At 46.1% G+C, this 19271-nt stretch overlaps 1 protein-coding gene across 2 annotated transcripts in view; it reads left to right on the plus strand.

The window, feature by feature from the left end:
- AXIN1 (axin 1) overlaps window positions 1-19271 on the plus strand; it is a 233584-nt gene that overhangs the window by 4379 nt on the left and 209934 nt on the right. The window lies entirely within an intron of this gene.

Below are 19271 nucleotides of genomic sequence, written 5' to 3' on the forward strand. Positions count from 1 at the left end.
TCCACTTTTGTGTGGATGCAGCTAACTTTCTTGACAGTGAAATCTACTGGTGCCAGGTTAGGAATTTCTGATTTAGCTAAAACTTTCCCTATTAAGGCTTTTCTTTTCATCTGAAAATAGATTTTCATAAGGGAGTTGCATTATTTTCTGTCATTCCTCTAAATCTCTCAGACTTTCAGGTAACACAGATTTAGAAACTATCTGAAAGTTCAATTAAAATTCTAGATTTTAACTTAACAGGGAGTTCTCCGAGATGAATAACAGTGCATGCCTGACTCTTACTGAATCTACAGAATATGTCCAGATTATGTTTTATTTATATATTTTTAAAAATAAAATCATCTTCTTTCAAGACCAGATTAAATTAAAATCTGAGCATTTAGCAAAGGTTATGAAACAAAGCAGTTAAAATTGTCCTGATTTTAAGTTGCCTCAGCCTCCCTCAGCAGTCCCTTTTGGTTGGCAGCTGGAAATTCCTCCCTGTACAAAGCTTCTGCACATTGCAGATGCTGAAGTGTTTTCATTTTGTTCCTTATTTTTTCTACAGATTTTTGAGGAGGGATTGTTGCATGTGAAACTGAAAAGGGGGAATTCATGTCACCTTCTGGTTTAATAAGGTCTCTGGAAAACAAAATTCCAGGTCCTGGGACTTTCCTGTGGATTTAATAAAAACTTTGAATGCTTAAAATGCATTTGGACTGAGTAATTGGGTATTTAAATTGTAGATTTTTTTAATCCTTCACTTATAATATCTTTATATTTAAGTGAGAAATAGCTTTTCAGACTGGAAAGAATGTGTTTGAGGTTCAGTTGTTTAGGCCTTGGGTCTAAAACAGGTCGCAAAAACATATTCAGTAATTCTGCACTTCTTAGATCCAACTCAGATCAACTTCCGACCTTATTTTTGAAATACATGTTCATTGAAATTTAAAGCAGTTAATGCTATTACACTATGAAATAGTGGCATTGTATAATAAGGGTCCTAAAGCACAGACTTTCATACTAGATTATGGTAATACAAGATATGATTAAACATAAAGTGTTAGTCAGAAAATAAATGTTGATGTTCAGGTTTTTAAAACTTCATGCATAGGAGTTTATTGTTATAATTACAAATTCTTCATTATCGGGTGGGCTGGTGCAACTCAAATTCTTACACCTAAAGGAGAGGCATTTCTGTTACTGGAGTGGTTGAAAATTAATATTTTTAAAAACACAAATTAAAAATGAAAAAACTCAGATTGGAAATTAAAAGATTTCTGTCAGAAGAATGAGATTTAGCATTATTTCCTGAGCAAAGTAGTGGGAGTAAAGAACCTAAATCACATTAAAATTGAACCTGAAAAATTTATGGAGGGGTAGTATGGTGATTAGCATGATAGGACAGGGAGTTTTTGGTTCTACAATCAGTTTGTGGGATTTATGGAATCAAGTATTTGCGATCTCCATGTTAGGATATAGAGATAAATCTTTTGCAGAGTTGTAGATGCCTGGCAGTCCCATTTGTTAGGGCTTTCGTGGTCACCTACGGGGCCAGGAAGGACATTTTTCTCTTCATAAATGCTACCGGCTTTTATTTTTTTCTGACTTCCTCTCTAGCGTTGCATATTTGACAGTTTTCGATAGGGGTCCACTGGTTTTCCTGCTGTTACTTAAAAAAAACCTCATGTTCTTGGCTACAGGGTCTTGCTCTTTTGCTTGGTGTCAGGCCCGTCACCAAATTCAGAAGCTTTCCCTTAGGTTGGTGTGGAAAGGATTGTGGAGTTTTCAACTTCCTCTGTAGCATGAGGATTGTCATATTCCTCAGATCATCGTGAGCATATGTTAACAAATTACTTCTTTGTCATGAAAGTGGCAGGGCATCAGCAGTGCCTTGGCTTCTGCTTTTACCTATAGCATGTTGTATGGTGGTCTTGGTGTTCTGCCTCTGGTTTTGTGCCTTATGGTTGTGTTTGGAATGGGTGATTTTAGGAATTTTTGGTTAAATGGTTGCCTCCAAATTAAGGGGACTAGACTGGATGACCAGTTTTCTCTTGTATTACACCAGTGTTCAAAGTGCCTGTTGTGCAAAATGCTGTACAAATGTGTTTGAAGATGGGGGCCAATTTCCAAAGAGCTCACAACCTAAAACCATTATAGGTTTTAATTTAGCAATTGATGATTCATTCTGTACAAGAGGCCATAATCTAAGTGAACTCCTGTGCCAGAATTTGTTCTGTGTAGTCTGACTTTAAAGTGTCAAGTACATTATTCTGCCGGCTAGCAAGTTTCTATGTACTTTTCTCATTTGAGCGCTACCCTGAAGCACATGGACCAACATACATATGTATATAACTTGTATGTAGTATTTACAAGATTGGGATCTGAGTCGTGCCTTGACAATTTTCCAACCTTTTTCTCCTGTTTGGTTTGTGTTTGTAAAATAATTCTAATTTCTTTTATTGAAAGAGTGTTGAAATTAACTTTTATTTCCTCGCTGGATACTTCAAGTCATCCTGTGATTTTAGTTTCTGTGTATTGGCTTCTATGCAAGCTCTGAATCAAGAATTAGAGTTTAATTAGAACTGAAATATTTTTCCATTAGTAAACAAGTATTGTGTCAGTATAAGTGTTATTTCTGCTGTCATGAAAATACATGTGAACAGTTCTTCACGTTATTGAAATTAAGCTTGTTTATGTCATATTTTTGAATGGGTGCATGTCTACATGTGTAATATATTTAAAATAAAAACTATATTATTACTGACTTTTGTTTTTGTATATATAGGAAAAGGCCAATAGTTATTATAGTTAGGCCCCTGCAAATTAATTCGATATTGGTTATGGATCAGTGACCTTCAAAGAAGGTAACCCTATAAGATCTTGTGCATTAACCACAGCTTCTGAAACTGACACCAGTGTGGTAGAGTGCAACTAAATCTTTCATTAACCTTCTTTTGACATCCTTAGATTGGATTTTTCAAGAGACATAAAGAACAGAAATTGAACTTCTGCCTCAGAACTGTATGCAGACTTGCTTTGAAGAAGTCTAACAAAACCTTCGTGTTTTAAAGATTTGTCATTTTATTGCTCGTTAGTGAATTGGTATATCATGTCACATTCCATTTTTGTGTACAGATTTCTTTTACTTATTTAGATTTTGGTTTAAAAGAAACTTCCTGCTGAAAGATCCCTGTACAAAGTTCTGGGTTTTGTTTATGCATTTTAAATACAGCAAAGTAGGAGTTACACAAACTCTTACTGAATAATCAATTTACCAGCACTACCACCGCAAGCTCAAACCACTGGATATAGTAAAAATAGTTTTGAAGATACTTCACAGATATTATCTTTGTGTTATTTCAGTGGTAATAATTTAATAAGAAAGACTTATAATACAGTTTTATAAGAACTGTTTGTTTTATTCTTTCTGAAAAGCCAGGCTAGTGGACTTCATTTGGGTTTTCCATTAAAAAACATTTTTGAATACTAAAACATTTATATGAACAGAATGTCTGTTAAGGAGTAAAATTAATAGCTGAAGTGAGTGGTCATTTGAGGGGGCACGGCTAATAGGTGAAATTCACAGTCCTTGGATGTTGGAAAGTGGAGTGAATGGAGATAAACAAGAGAGGATCTGATTGACTGGAATAAAGAAACTTTTGAGAAAATGTGGATGGGATCACTGATAACATGGTTTTCATAGGAAGCTAGATTGCAATGCTGGGTTCACTAAGGAATCATATTTTAAAGAATCTTTATGTGGAAGATAATACTTAAAACATAATTGTGTGCAATGATATGAAACTTCAGTTTATGAGCCTATCTGACTCAACATGCCAAAAGATGAAGGAAATGTTAGGAAACAATGCTTTTAATGAAATGAAGTAGTTATCTTTAACTCATAAAGTAAATTGTAAATGTCAAAAATTAAGTGGCAAAATTGAAAAGTTCCATGTTTATCTCAAAGCAGACCAAAATCAGTTTCTTTAGCTGTCTGAAAAATAACATATCATGAAAAAAGTTGCTGAAGTGAAAGAACAGAAAGGTTTGATTGTATAAACAAAACATTAGCATAAAGAGTCAGGTCCCATTTTGGTCAACGGTTCAAAAGCAGGTAAATTCAGGAGCAGCCGGTTCGCCTTTCCAGTCAAATATTGGCAAAGATCAGGTGGTAACTAGACCAGTATCAGGAATTCCTGGGATAAGAAAGTTGCTACCTTCTTTTACACAGGGGTATCAAACTCATCAGGCCCCATGGGATGGCTCAGGGGTACAAGGCCAGTCCACGGGCTGGATCAGGCCCAAAGACCTTGTCCTGAATGCTGGATCTTGTGTGGTCGCTGCTTGCAGCATGCCAGACTAGCCCTGCGTGCAGCATATAGTGCCCATGCTGCTTCTAGCCCCTTGGGCTGCTTGCGGCATAAACTAGATTGGCTCTGGGTGCTGCCAGTGCTGTGTGGGGTCAGAGGTGGCATGTGCTGAATGCAGGGCCAGTATGGGGTACACCACATGAGTCAGGTAGCAGTGCAGGTTGGGCGAAAGGGTTCCACGGGCTGTCTCGGCCACATTTTATACCAGGGGTGTAAAATATGATCCATTGACTGGATCTGGCCCGTGGAGCCTTATAAAGCCCCTGGTGCTGGCCTGTTTAGCCATATGCTGAGATAAACCAGCCCTGCACACAGCACCTGGGACATGTGCAACCCATGATACTCGCTGGGGCTGTGTCCTAGACTGTCTCCCACAGCTCTCACTGGGGCCAGTGTGCCAGACCAGTCTGAGTGGGTTCTGCATGCAGGTTGGAGGGGCATGGAGGCTCATGAACCTGATCTGGCACATGGATCAATCCCATGTCACTCATCTTGCCTGCAGGACCAGATGTATTTGAAATCTCTGCTTTACACTAACATAACATGCATTGTAGCCCAAAATGGTCACCTTAAAGGAATAATTGAAGCATTTGCCCTGGAGTTCTCTACAGCAGTAGTTCTCAACCTTTTTGTACCAGGACCATTTGTAAACATCGATGACCAGTTCTGACCCAGGCCCCAACCCCCCCTCAGTGTGGGGCAGTAGGGGCCCCACAAATAGCCCCTTGCATGCTGGAACTCTTCCAGCATGCAAGGGGAAACCCGTGGTTCCCCTAGTTTTTCTCCTAAAAAGGAGAATCCATTTTTAAAGTTTGTTCATGACCCTCTCATATATTCTTGTGACCCATGGGTTGAGAAATGCTGCTCTACAGCATAGAATTGAATTTGTATACAATTAATAAGATGCACTTGAAGAAACAGAGCAAAAATTAAATGAGAAATAAAGAAGTACATTCATGTAAAATTTGGTTACTTGATCAGGAGAAATTACTCAAAAATGTCCTGGATTAATCCATAAAAAAGTGTTTCTAGTGGTATTGTAGTTATGATGGTCTAGGAAATATTTGTCTCCTTTCTAGTTATTGCTGCTGTTTTTTAATTTGCAAATAAGCTCACGCATAATTACAAAGGAAAATATAGAAAACCATGTACCAAAAAAACCCCAACTATATGGTTTGGGGCTCATGGCATGTTTTATTTAAACATCAAGCACATTATAGGTCAGAAGGTCTTCTGCAGGCATTGTTTTGACCTAGTGCAGCAGTTTTCAAACTTTTTTAGCTGAGCAATCATGCAAAATATGCTTTTATCAATACAGAGACTAACACAACTTAAATTACCTAATCAAATTACTTATGCCTGTAAGTTTCAAATTCGCAGATACTGTACTTACCGACTTCAGCCATTTCAGCTTCTCCCTTTCATTTTAGAACAGTATCTTTAGGCAATAAGTACTGATCCATTTTCACCTCATAATAGTATGAAAAATATTGAACTCGCCAGCTGAATAAGTTGCACTATACAAATGCTTGTGATTTTTTTGTGTAGTAAGAGTAGATATGATAGGTGTACTAAACTGGAAAGCAGGATATGTAGTTGTTGTTATGAAGGTGATCGCTGGCTTAATTAAATACATTATAACACCTGTGAAATCAGTTGCAAAATGTCACTTGTACTATTTCAATGTGTGATGTTGTCAAATACCATTTTCTTGTTATATAATAATAATTTAAAAAAGTAAAATATGCCATGCACATGGCACCCCCCTCCGTCCACCAATGTTTGCTTCATGCCCCCAGCCAGGGGGATGCACCCCACAGTTTGAAAACTGCTGGCCTAAAGGCTTATTGGTTTAAAGAAGGAGATGCTGTGGTTTCCCAACATTTGATGGAAATTTCTAGAAAAGTTTCTTCACTTGCATTTTGTACCTGATAGGATGCAAGTCTAGAATGCACTAATGCCAAAAGAAGGACTTACAATTCCTAGAGAAAGTATTTTACCATGAGTAGGAGTATGTCTTGGGTTTAATTAGGCTTTGGCAGAAGTAGGTAAAATATGATCTTTGGTTGTATGATCATTGTTTAAACTGAAAATGTTAAATAATAATAGGCAGGAATCATGAACGTTTAAATGTATTTTTATGTATAACAGCAAATCAGATTATAAAATATAAGCATTAGAGGTGCATCAATACATCAGTCTGATATGTAAAGAAAATTGACTGCATTAGAAATTGGCTTTTTTTTTTTTTTTGCCTAATGTGGCCAATAAATGACCTGTGCATCCACTGTGGGAGAAGGGGATTGGGGAGGGAAGGGGCCTGTGGGGGAGCAGATCAAGTCCCCTGTGGTGAGGGAGGGAGTGAGGCTGGGGCAGGTGCTGGTGGGCTGTGGCTGGGCCCGGGACAGAGTCATGGCTCGTCCGAGGGGTGGGGGGAGAGGGGGCAGCTCCCACTGCTGCGAGAACCCCAGGTGAGCATGGGGGCATGTGCCTCCAGATCTGTGTGCAGGGTGAGGGTGGGCTGCCACTGCAGGCTGGGAGTACACTGGGCTCCTCCTGGCCAGGGTTGGGCCAGGGCTGCACTTGCGGCAGGCAGGGATGGCACTGGTAGGGGATGTTGGGGGGCTATGGCAAATTTTGGGGTGGCTGCCTCCCCCTGTAACCTCTTCAAACGCCGGTGCCATGCAGCCTGGCTCAGCCCCTGCTGAGAAGAACCCAGCACAGCCTTGGCCCTGGCCCGCAGCAGCAACCCACTCCACTCCACACTGCCCCCATGCCCTCCCGGGATGAGCCTGTGGCTCCATCCTATGCCCTGCTCTGCCCCCGCTGGGTAGCCCCAGCCCCAACCCCAACCCATTCCTTCCCTCACTGTGGGGACTTCGATCTGTACCCCCATGACATCCCTTCCCTCCCCTTCTACCACAACAGACTTACCAGCCTGACACTGCTTTTCAAGCTGCCAGGCTGCATGTCAGAAATCGGATTGGTATCAGCATATGCCTCCTTAAAAATCAGCTATCGGTATCAGCTGAAAATACTCTATTGGTGCTCCCCTAATAAGCATTATTATAGTGACTAGGTGGATATGGTAATAATCTTAAGGTAGAAGTTAAAATTAACCCAAGAAAGAAGGCAACCCCAAAATAAGCATTCCGTTCACGTGCCATTGAGGCTGAGCTCCACTGTTTCTTTAACTTTGGCATGAAAAGGATGTGATGTAGTCATGGGGTATACAAAGCGGGCCTTATTTGATTCAGATTTGGATTCAGCCCGAGTCAGGAACAGTGATTTGATTTGTTGATTCGGATCACTGTCCCTGATTCAATTCAGCTAAATCTGAATCTGAAGATTCGATGCTGATTCGGAGATAGACACAACTTTAAAATCTTTTTCTACTTACCTTGAGGTACCAGCGTGGCTTGTAAACGCTGAGATGCTGGGGCACATGGAGCTTTCCGCAGGAGTGCAGGTGGGAGGGCCCTCCATGTGCTCAGCGGCGAACCCGGACGTGGGCTGGAAGTACTTACGGTCCACCTCCGGCTGTGCCAGGGAGTGCACTGGGGATCCCTTCCCCCCCTCCCCCGGCTCAGTGATCAGCCACAGGGGGACCCCAGCTGCCTCCCCCCCGCCCAACCCATGAGGCACCAGTGACTGAGCTGGGGGGGGTAGCATGGGGGGGCTCCTCTGCATGCTCCCCGGTGGACCCAGAAGTGGACCCAAGCATGCTGGGGAGGCCCCTGTGGTTCTGTGGGGCACTCCATGCACCCCAGCATCACATCATTCACAAGCCCCTGGTACCTATAGGTATGTAGAAAAAACATTTAAAGCTGCCTCTATGTCCAAATCTCCAGATCGCTCCGAATTGATTCGGAGGGTTCCAATTGATGCGGAGAGATTAAAGGGTCCTCTGATTTGATTTGGATTTGGAGATTCAGCCACCAAATTGGGCCGAGTCTTTGCCGAATGAAATTGGGGACTGAAGCTTCACACAGCCCTAGTCAGTACTACATTTTGGCTATCTTTTACCACCAGGACCAATATGGGCAATCTATCAATCCTGCTTCACTACTGGGTGCCATTGTTAATTTGAGTCTATAACTTGGGGTTCTGGCTAAACTGGCAGCTGCAAAAGAAAAGGCCAGAGTGTAGGGAAGCCTTTTTCTGTTTCCACTTGGCTAGAAGCTTGTATTTTAACTGCATGTTTTTCTGCTATCATCTGTCACTTTGTCTCCTTGAGTTTAGGCCATTGCATAACACACCTACAAGCAGTTACATCTTGAGTTTGAGTTGATGTGACATTAGCAGCTATGAAACTGAAGGTGGGGACAGATGTAACATTTGAAGCACTTCAAAAGTCTTTGGAAGCACTTCAGAAGGCGAGCTGGGCAAACATAAATGCCTTTGAAGGACTCCAAAAAATGGCAGAAGCGCTTCAAAACTAACCCTGAAGAAAGCAGGTAGTATTTAAGTGCTACAAAGGGCACAGGCAGAAGTGATGATTTTTGCCTCATCTGGCCACAGAAAGTGGTCTGTAGCCGAGACCAAACACAAGTGCACGGCTGCAAACAGCTTAAAGATGGCTGACTGGGTGAAAATCTGAACCCTCATTGCATGAGGGGTCAGATGAAGAAGTTTTAAAACAGAGTATCTTCTGTAACTTCTGTCTATGCTGCCTGCCAGCCTGTCACTGTTTTCAGAACTGGAGGAGGGAAAGAGAGTGGCAGGCATTTGGTCTGGGGTCTTTTCAGCCCCTGCTGGAAGGTGGGGTGGATGTACTGTACCTCCTCACCATCCTCCAGCACCTGCTGGGGAACCCCTGAAACAAACTCCTTCTCCGTTTCCCCCCTCCCATTCCGAAAACTTTGCAGCCTCACAGGGAGGAGGATACATTGCTAGGGGAAACTGACTGCAGGTTGCAGCCAGCAGCTAGATTCCCCTCCTCCCTGGAACCAACATTGAACTTCTGTTGTAACTCTCAGTGTTTCCTGGAAAATGTTCTCAGTTACAGTGGCTAGGCTTTTGTTTGCACCCAAAGCGAAGCAGTTCCTGTTGCATGTGCATACCCTGGAGCACAGTGGGGGTACCTCTGAGCACGGGTACACCGGTAGAGATTTTGGGGGAGATACTGATAGCTGATTTTTAAGGAGGCATATCGGCTGATACTGATCTGATTTCTGATACCCAGCCCTGTAGTTTGAAAAGCTGCATCCAGCTGGTAAGTTTGTTGTGGTGGAAGGGGAGGGGGAAAGGTGTAGAGTATGGGAGGCAGATCAAGGCCCCTGCAGTGAAGGAGGGAGTGGGGCTGGGGCAGGCGCTGCCCAGCTGGGGCAGAGGACATGGGATGGAGCCATGGTTCATGTGGGGGTGGGGGGTGCTCCTGCTGCTGCTGCATGCCCCCCAGGAGGGCATGGGGGGGGCATGCAGCCCTGAATCTACATGAGGTAGGGCAGGCTGCAACTGTGGACTAGGGCTGGATCAGGCTGTGCTTGGCATGGGTCGTGGTGGCGCGGGATGGGAGGGCTATTAGGATGGCTGCAGACACCCCCAAATTTGCTGTAGTCCCCCCATAGTCCTGCTCCCAGCACCACCACTACCCACTTGGAGCACAGCCCTGGCTCAATATCCCTATGGGCCAAAAGAGCCTGGCACTGCCCTGGCCCCAGCCCACAGCAGTAGCGTATCCTGCCTGCGCCCCACATAGATCCAGGAGGTACACGCCCTCTCCCCTCTCTATGCCTCCTGGAGTGCATGCAGTGGTGTGAGCCACCTCCTCCTCCCTGCACTTTCCTGACGAGCACCGACTCCATCCCATGCTCCTGGCGCTGCCCTAGATGGGCAGCGCCTGCCTCAGCCCCACTCCTTCACTGCTGGGCCCTTGATCTGCTCCCCCAGGCTCCTTCCCTCCCTCTTCCCCTTCCACCACAACATACCTTCCAGCTGCACGCAGCTTTCTGAGCTGCCAGGCTGTGCTTGCTGCCTATGTGCTACACTGCAGCTGTGCTCATGCATAGGTATTTATCAGCCAAATTATTGGTGACATCAAGCTGATTTCCGATTTGGTCAACGTTCTTTATATTGGTGCTGATCTGATATTGGACCAATGTATCAGTACCTCTGAGTCCTCCAGCATCCCACAGCCTCTCCCTCCCACTTACCACCTTCCTTGGAGGGGGAAGAAGAAGAGACTAGGCATTATGTCAGTTAGCACTTCCTGTCTAATTCACCTCTGCTTTCCGGGAGTACCCCTCTCCCAGAACTGGGGTACTGGGTGCCTTGTGCCCTTCTACTGGAACTGGGATTTCTGCTATCCAGCACCCACTGCTCATGTACATTTTCTTGTCTGGTCTTCTGCTTCTAGGAGAGGGACAGAAGAACCCCCAGTTGTGGCTCCAAGAGAGTGGAGCTGGAGCAGACAAGAGAGCACTCACTGGGTTTATCTGTACTTGCAATTAGCTTGAAGCAATAAACTGCTGTTCAGTTTGCACCAGAGTCAGCAGCTCCTGGGCTCAACATCTACATGTGTGACCAGGATTGCAGCAGTTAGAGCTGGGGTGGAGCAGCCCCAGGCTGGCAGCAGGTTCATGGAGGAGGACGAGGGTCATCCCTGGGCTCCAGGTTGCAGTGTTAGGTGGCAGAGGGGCTGGCTGAGGTATGAGGGCAGGGCTAACTAGAAGGCAGCCTCCTCCAGCCCCAGTCAGTGTGTACGCATGCCTTGAGGCAGCATAAATTACTCCACCATAGGATAGTACTTGTTCCAGGCAGTGCTTTCCTGTGGCAGAGTTAATTTTTTTTACCATGTCCTAATATGGGTGCATAGGTAGATGGTGACAGTTCACTACAGAGCTAATTAGTCAACTCCACAGTAAATCACACATGTAGATGCACCCACCAACATTGTCTCCACTCCCCATCCCCCTTGGTGGGGGTGTAGACCTGCAGGTCACCACAGCCCCCTGTGACTCTCCCTGGCTGGAGACCTTGCCACTACATGCAGCCACAGCAATTTTGAAGTCCAAGTCTAATTGCAGAGCAGGGGGGCTGTGGGTGGCTGAAATGTTCTATTTTTTAAGTTCTTTAAAGTATATCTGTGCTTTGAAACACTTCAATGTTATGTCTGTTCCCACTCTGACTAGCTTCTCTCAATTTCAAGGCTTTTAATAGCAGCCCTTTGATAGCTGCTTCCTTTTCATTCTTTCTGGCACACTTAGAGAGTACAGTTAGCTACAAAGTAGATAAGATGCGTTTAGTATGCAGTAAAATGGAGTACAGTTACCTCACAAAGTAAAGCAGTGCAACTGAAAGATGCTGTACTCTTAAGGGGTTTATGCATTTAACCAGTAAGCAGATAGCAGCTGTTTGTTACAATGTATATAATAGGCAAAACATTGGGACTGGCACTGAGTTATTATATTAAGCAAATTATGCGCTTATCCGGTATGAATATGCATTGTATGCCACATCTATTATAGAGAAGGATTGGTTGGCAGCATATTCAGGACCTCTGTAATGGTCGGGGTGTGCCTGCACCTGTAGCACATTACCAGCAGCTGGAGTGCAGGAAGCCTGAGACATTGTCAGTAATTGGTGGTCAGCCTAATATCCCCCTATCCCCATTCTGCTTTGCCCAGGGTGTTGGAGGCCTAGCGAGCTACTTCAGGACCAGGTTCCCTGTATACTGCTTCCAGCAGTTCCCACAATGTGGGCTCTCTGGGGGGCTGCCAGTCTCGGATTACACTGTGCACCCTCCTGTGGTTGCAGTGGTTCTGTGACTTCCTGCTGCCTGAGTTGGAGAGAGCCCGGAGGAGTCATGCCTGTTCCCTCATTCCAGCCCCCACTTCCACTTGCCAGACACACTATTCCAGTGAGGAGCTGGGCTCCTCCTTTTTACACCTCTGGCAGGAATTGAAGCAACCCTCCCTGGATCTGCTTCTGCCTCTGGCCCTTTCTTTTTGGCAAGCAATGACAGCAATCTCTTCCCCTGCTCACTGAACACCTAATTTACTTTGTGACAATTTAAACTTCATTCTAATTGCAAAACTTGTATTAAAACATGGGGTTAAGTTGCCCTAGTCATTTCAAAGAGTTTTCAACTATTTTTTGTGTTTCTAGTATCCTTTGTATCAGGAATTGAATCCAGAAATCAGGTATTCATTCTAATATTATAAAAGCCTCTGTCTGTCTGTCATGCTTTATTTGTGCTCTGATTGGCTGATGGAAACAACCAATCAGAGTATGAATACAGCATTTGAACAGAAGGTGGCAGTGCGGCACAGTGCCGCCCTGATGGTGGGTACACGGGAGAGAGCGGGGGAGCGGTAGCAACCTCCCTGGACACGGCAGCAACGGAGCAGACAGAATGGGGGGCTAGCCTCGCCCCTGCCTTGCTCCTTGGAAGTGGTGGTGGCACAGGGGGGAGTGGAGTCAGAATGTCAGGGGGTGGGAGGGCGGTGAGGCAAGCAGCATTGGCCTTGGCCTACCACGATGGCAGGTGGTGGGGAGTAGCAGATCCAGGCCAATGGGGAGAGGTGAGGGGATGGGAGGAATGGTCCTGCCCTGAAACAGCAGCAGGGATGTTGTGGGGGCATGCTGGGCCTGCCTTGGCCGCGAAATGGAGGGTGGGGCAGAGTGGCCCGGCCTGGCCCCACAACAGTGGCAGGGAAGGTGGGGGATGGGCCCAGTGCCAACCCTGCAACTGCAGCAGGGAGGGTCGGGGAGGTGGGGGGCATGCTGGGGCTGGCCTGGCCCCAAAACAGAGAGTATGTGAGGGGCATCCAGGCCCAGCCCAGCTTGGAAATGGCAGTGGGGAGGCTGGGTGGTGGGGGTCTAGGCCTAGCCCCATGGCAGAGTGGGGAGAGTGACCCCCCGATCTGTGGAAGGGGTGGTAGCAGTGCAAAGGGGGGGGATGGGGTCAGGGTCGTCACAGTGAGGGGTGGACAGGGGGACTGGCCTTGAATCAGAATTGCTGTGGGGGGATGGGATCAGGCTTGAAGCAATGTGGGGGGGCAGGGCCAGGCACTGGGCGTTTTCTCTGTTGGCCCCTTCCAGGTGGGGGTGGTGAGGAGTGGCCCTGGCTCTGAAGCAGCGGGATGGGGGGAGCGATCCTGGCCATAAGAGGAAAGGCTAGACTTGGAATTCTTGAGGCAGATCTCAGAGGCCATGGTTGTCATGGGGCGACCTAAACTACTCTGACATCTGCTGGGAGGAGCAGCCAGCCAAATCTAGCCATTCATGTAGGTTCTTAACATGCATGCAGGACCTTCACCTAACTCAGGAGGTATACTGTCCCACTAGGGGGAATGCCTTACTGGACTTGGTGTTGACTATAGGGGATAACCTGGTAGGGAGGCTACAGATATGTGGTCACCTTGGGGATAGTGACTACCAATCAATTGAATTCACCATATGGCATAGGGTGGGTAAGATAACTAGTAGGGTGGAAGTGCATGACATTATCAAGGCTAACTTCAGTGTACTTAGGAGTCTAGTTGGTGATGCACTACAGAATAGGAGTATTGGTGAGAAGGGAGTTCAGGAAGGGTGGTCATTCGTAAAGGAAGTGATCCTTCAGGGGCAGAGGGAGATGATCCCATTACAAGGGAAAAGGGGGAAAGGAGCCAAAAAACTTCCTTGGCTCCCCTGGATTTCCCTGTTTAGCCTAAGGGCAAAAAAGAAGGCATATAGGCAGTGGAAGCAGGGGGAAGCTACCAAGGAGGGGAGTATACCTACTTGGCCCGCACTTGCAGGGAGGCAGTTAGAAAAGCCAAAGCAACTACAGAGCTGAGTCTGGCAACACAAAATAAAGACAACAAAAAGTCTTTTTTTTTTTAAATATATAGGGAGTAAAAGGAAGATGTAGGGCAGCATAGGACCCCTACTGAATAAGAAGGACCAATGAGTGACAGACAGGGGGGACAAGGCTGAGCTATTCAATGAGTTTTTTGCCTCGGTGTTCTTGAACAGGGATCAAAATAAGTCTCCTAATGTGTTCTTAGATGGGCATCAGATGGACAGCAGCCCACCAACTGTCAATGCTGACTTGGTGCAGAGTCACTTGGATGGACTGGATGTGTTTAAGTCAGCAGGCCTGGATAAGCTGCATCCAAGAGTACTGAAGCAATTGGCCAGTGTCATAGCAGAACCACTGACATGGCTGTTTGAGTGCTCGTGGCACTTGGGTCGGGTCCCAGGGGACTGGAAAAGGGCCAATGTGGTCCCTATTTTCAAGAAGGGGAGGAAGGAGGATCTGAGTAATTATAGGCCCATCATTCTCACCTCCATCCTTGGAAAGGTCTTCAAAGAGATTATGAAGGATCATATCTGTGAGAGTCCAGCAAGAAAAAGAATGCAGCAGGGCAACCAGCATGGATTTGCATGCCTGACCAACCTGGTTTTGCTTTATTACAGAGACACAAAATGCTTAGAGGCAGGAGTAGAGATCGATGTTGTTTTCTTGGATTTTAGTAAGGTCTTCAATTCCTTTATCTCATCCCATTCTCATAAATAAATTAAGAGGCTGTGACATAGATGTTCACATGGTCCGGCGGGTGGCAAATTGGCTTAGAAGTCCCACCCAAAGAGTGGTAGTAGAAGGGTCAGTATTGACCTGGAAGGATGTGGGTAGTGGGGTCCTGTAGGGTTTGGTCCTTGAACCTGTACTCTTCAATATTTTCATCAGTGACTTGGATGTGGGTGTGAAGTGTATTCTGTCCAAGTTTGTGGATGATATGAAATTGTGGGGTGAAGTGCACACTGCAGAGCTTAGGGAACGATTGCAGGCAGACCTGGACAGGTTAGAAAAGTGGGCATTTTCTCTGTCAGAGTGCTGCACCTAGGGCGCAAAAATATTCAGCACACCTACTGACTGGGAAGTGACCCTCTGAGCAGCACAGTAAGCATCTCAGAGTCATAGTGGACTCGAAGATAACATGAATCGTCAGTGTGATGAAATCATCAGCGAACCTAACTGCACTTTATCATGCATCAGCACATGCATGACAGATAGATCCAAGGAGGTGATACTTCTCCTCTATGCGGCATTGGTCAGACCGCAGACTGTGTCCAGTTTTGGGCGCCATACTTCAAGAAGAATGTTGATAGACTCAAGAGGGTCCAGAGGGAGGGCTGCTCGTATGGTTAGGAGCTTACAGGACAAGCCCTATGAAAAGAGACTGAGGGACCTGGACCTCTTCAGCCTCCACAAGAGAAGACTGAGAGGTGATGTTGTGGCCACCTACAAATTCATTAGGGGCACAAAGCAATGGATTGGAGATGCTCTGTTCACCAGGGTGCCTCTTGGAGTAACAAGGAACGATGGTCACAGACTAACAGAGAGCAGATTAAGGCTAAATATAGGGAAAAACTTCTTCATGGTAAGTAAGGGTGGCCAAAATTTGGAACAGGCTTCCAAGGGAGGTGGTACTTTCCCCTACCTTGGGGGTCTTTAAGAGAAGGCTGTATAGGCATCTGGCTGAGGTCATCTGACCCCAGCACTCTTTCCTGCCTAAGCAGAGGGTCGGACTTGATGATCTGTTGAGGTCCTTTCCGACCCTAGCATCTGTGAATCTATGAACAGCATCTGGGATGTACTTTCTTCACTAGTCTCTTAGAAGTGGGTATTACTAAGTAAGGCTGCAAGCGTCATTTTACCAGGTTTTCTCTAGGAATGAGGACTGAGGGGTATGTTGTTGAGAGTTTTGGAGTATATCTGTACTTCAGGAATGTCATATATGTGTCATGCATTGCTCCTAACCCCAGGTGTGGGACCCTGGGCAAATCACTCTGTGCATGGCCCCCTTAACACTGTGTGTGGCCCGTGGGATCCCCATAAAGGCAGGGTCTCCCCCATACCCCAGGGGTGGGATGGGATGGTCTTTGTGTTTCTCCACGGTGCGGGGTAGAGCTGCCAGAACCAGGCAGTCCCCATGGGTAGGGCTGCAGCCGCTCTGCCCAGCTCTGCGGGGCTCCCCAAAGCATGGGGCTTGGGCCAGTCACCCCGATATACTGTACCCTAGGGCAACCTTGCCTAACCCTCATGTCAATGCTCAAAGTCCTTAAATATGCATCTAGGCTCAAGCTGGATCAGAGATGGAACCCTTGGCTGGGGATTTGAAGCACAGCGTATATTGAATTGTGACTCTCACACTATACAGTCTTATCTGCCTTAGCCATTTTTGGGGTGGCGTAAGCCAAGTTGCGGATGCATGACAAAAGCAAAGGGCTTCAAGGTTACTCTTGAATGACTGCAAAGGGACCTTTTGCAAATGTTACAACTTATATGTCCAGCAGAATGTGTATCATGCCTGCATATGGATTAAGGAAAAGACATAGCACAAAGCAGTTTACAAAGTCAGCAACATTTTCCTTGGGGAGAGGGGCATGGAATGGGTCAACTTGGGTCAGATGCGTGTGGACTTTAGGACTAGGGCTGCCACTGGTCCTGTTTTAAAACCCTTTGTTCCCTGTCTGTTTCTGAATGAGGAATGGACAGCAGAAAGTCCTGTTTTTCAGTGCGTTGGTGGAAATACATGTCAGTCGTTTGTCCTTGTGATTCTATTGGCTGTGACGGGAGATAGGGCGGTGCGCAGCCAGGAGGAGAGGGGTTCTGAGCCAGCCAGGGAGGGAGATGATGGCCCCGCCCCTTGCCGCTGATTGGCTAAAGGACCAATGGCCCGGCCCCTTGCTGCTGATTGGCACAAGACATGGCTCAATCCCTCACTCCTTATTGGGTGAGGGGGCCTGTCCTTCATCATGGAGCAGCCCTGTATTCTGGGGGTGCTTGAGTGGACACACTACTCATTTAGGACTCAGCTGCTGCTGAATGTGGTGCGTTGGAAAGCCCCCTTCCACCAGAGCCTGTGCCACTCCACTGAAACGCAGCCTGAACAGAGCTCCCCCCTCTGCTGCATCCCCTGCAGGTCATTGCAGTGCAGAGGCGAGCCACCTGCTGCTGAATGCTGCCAAAGCCTTCTCTGGTCAGATCCAACCTGCAGGCTGTAGGTTGCTGGCCCCTTAAGATAAAAACTTCAAACGGTAACTGATGTAATTAAATATATTGAGTATAGTTTGTGCTATACCTTTGTTAACTATCTTAGGTAAAGTAGAAACAAAAAGCAGAATTTTTTTGGTGAAGAGATAAGAAATCTTTCCTTCATTTTCACCCTAACATAAATTTTGCTTAGTTGGAGCCAGATCCCTCCACATGGGGCTGGCATGGCCTGGACTTGATCTCTCTGCATGCGGCTGGCTGTATCACACTCTTTGGGAGTCAGTGATATAACGAATGTATAGCTGACTTCTTCCTTGCTTCCTACTCACCTTCTGTGCCATGGAAACAAACTGCAGTTTTTTAAACCCTGCTTGTTGTTTAACCCTTTATATGGTTTACTCCTTTTTCCTCATGGTTCATTTTAGCTCTGCTATACAGCATAGAAAATGCTGACAAGTCGTTGTGCAGCTTGGTGGCCAGAAGAGCATCTGAATTGTAGTCATCACACCTAGGATCAAGACTTTGGCAGGAGCACCAGATATGTGCATCTCTGTGGGTATACAGTGTGTTGTAGACATTTTCCAACTCCATTCCTGCAAGGGCTCTGGTCACTATGGCCCATATAACTGCATATGGAAAGATTTGCCTGGAGGGGTCAATTTTCTGATTTTGATCTTGGTGTGGATGAGTGGAGCCGTTTTTGGATAGTACTTCTGAGAATTTCTCAGGATTTTATTAAACTGTATACATGCATCCAGCAGTACAGATGAGTTGGGGTCTACTCAATTTGCTATTTCATGGGGGGGGGTTTACCACAACATCTGGGATTGTCTGCTAAATCAACTTTAAAAAACTTAGTAAAAATAAAATGCTGGCAGTCTACCTGGTGGGGTAAAGATGCTGGCTGGTGGGGCTGCATGAAGAGCTGAAGACAAGAGGATGGATGCTCCCTCATCCCTCCTCCCCCTGCCAGGGCCTCCCCACCAGTCAGCACCGAGGGGAGGAGCTGCACAAAAAGCAACTAGAAAACAAGATGGCAGCCACCCTCTTGCCCTTCCTCCCCACCAGGGCCTCTCCACCAATCAGCACTGAGGGGTGGGACCGGTGAAGCACATCCAGGAAATACCTGCAAAATTCTCTCTCTATGCTGTAACCAACCTGTGAAAATTGTTTAGTGTCACTGCAATTTAAGTAGGTCCCTACAGATGGGTGCATAAATAGATAGAACAACAGCAGATATTTGTGATGGTGTGGCAGTGGTGAAACCATCTGAAAGATCATTGCTCCTACTCAGATACCTTTGGGGTGGAAACAGATGGCTTTTGTTTGAGCTAAGTAACCCGAAGCATAAATCTTGCTACTGTTTTGTTTGCTGTTTTATTCTACCGCACTTCATCACATCCCTTTTGATGGACAGTGATCAAGTCCATCAAGGTCCATTTAATCCATTTCTTAAGTGGCTGATCAATTAACAGTCATAACCTTATGCAGTTAATTGACTCTTCTTGACCCTCTGTAATTCAACAAGTCCAGCAGGAGCTGATTTCCTATTTAAATGCCCTGAGGAAAAGCCCCTCTACTTGTCTGCACTTGATCAGCTAACCAAGGACAGTATCCTTGTAAAGGAACCCTTTAAGATGCTGTCTTTTCAGTCCTGGGCAGCCCTTCCCTTCTGCCATGACTTTATGGGCCCTCTCTGTTATAGAAAATTTCCGGCCCTTGATCTCCAGCTTTGACTCCATCCTAATCCTCCAGTCCAGCTTCTAACATTAGTCCTACACCTCCATGCAGTTTGACAAGCTCTGCCTTGCTTACGTTCCCCTTTCCAGGGAGTTCTCTCAGCTGCCTGTGCAGTCTTATCTTCTGACCAGGTTCCTTCTGGCCAATAGGAGGCACCTCTGGGGTCCTGTGACCTGGATCGTCCGCATGCCAGG

The sequence above is a fragment of the Crocodylus siamensis genome, chromosome 12 (genome assembly GCF_052110815.1).
Source record: "Crocodylus siamensis isolate JL-2025a chromosome 12, ASM5211081v1, whole genome shotgun sequence".
Taxonomy (NCBI): domain Eukaryota; kingdom Metazoa; phylum Chordata; order Crocodylia; family Crocodylidae; genus Crocodylus; species Crocodylus siamensis.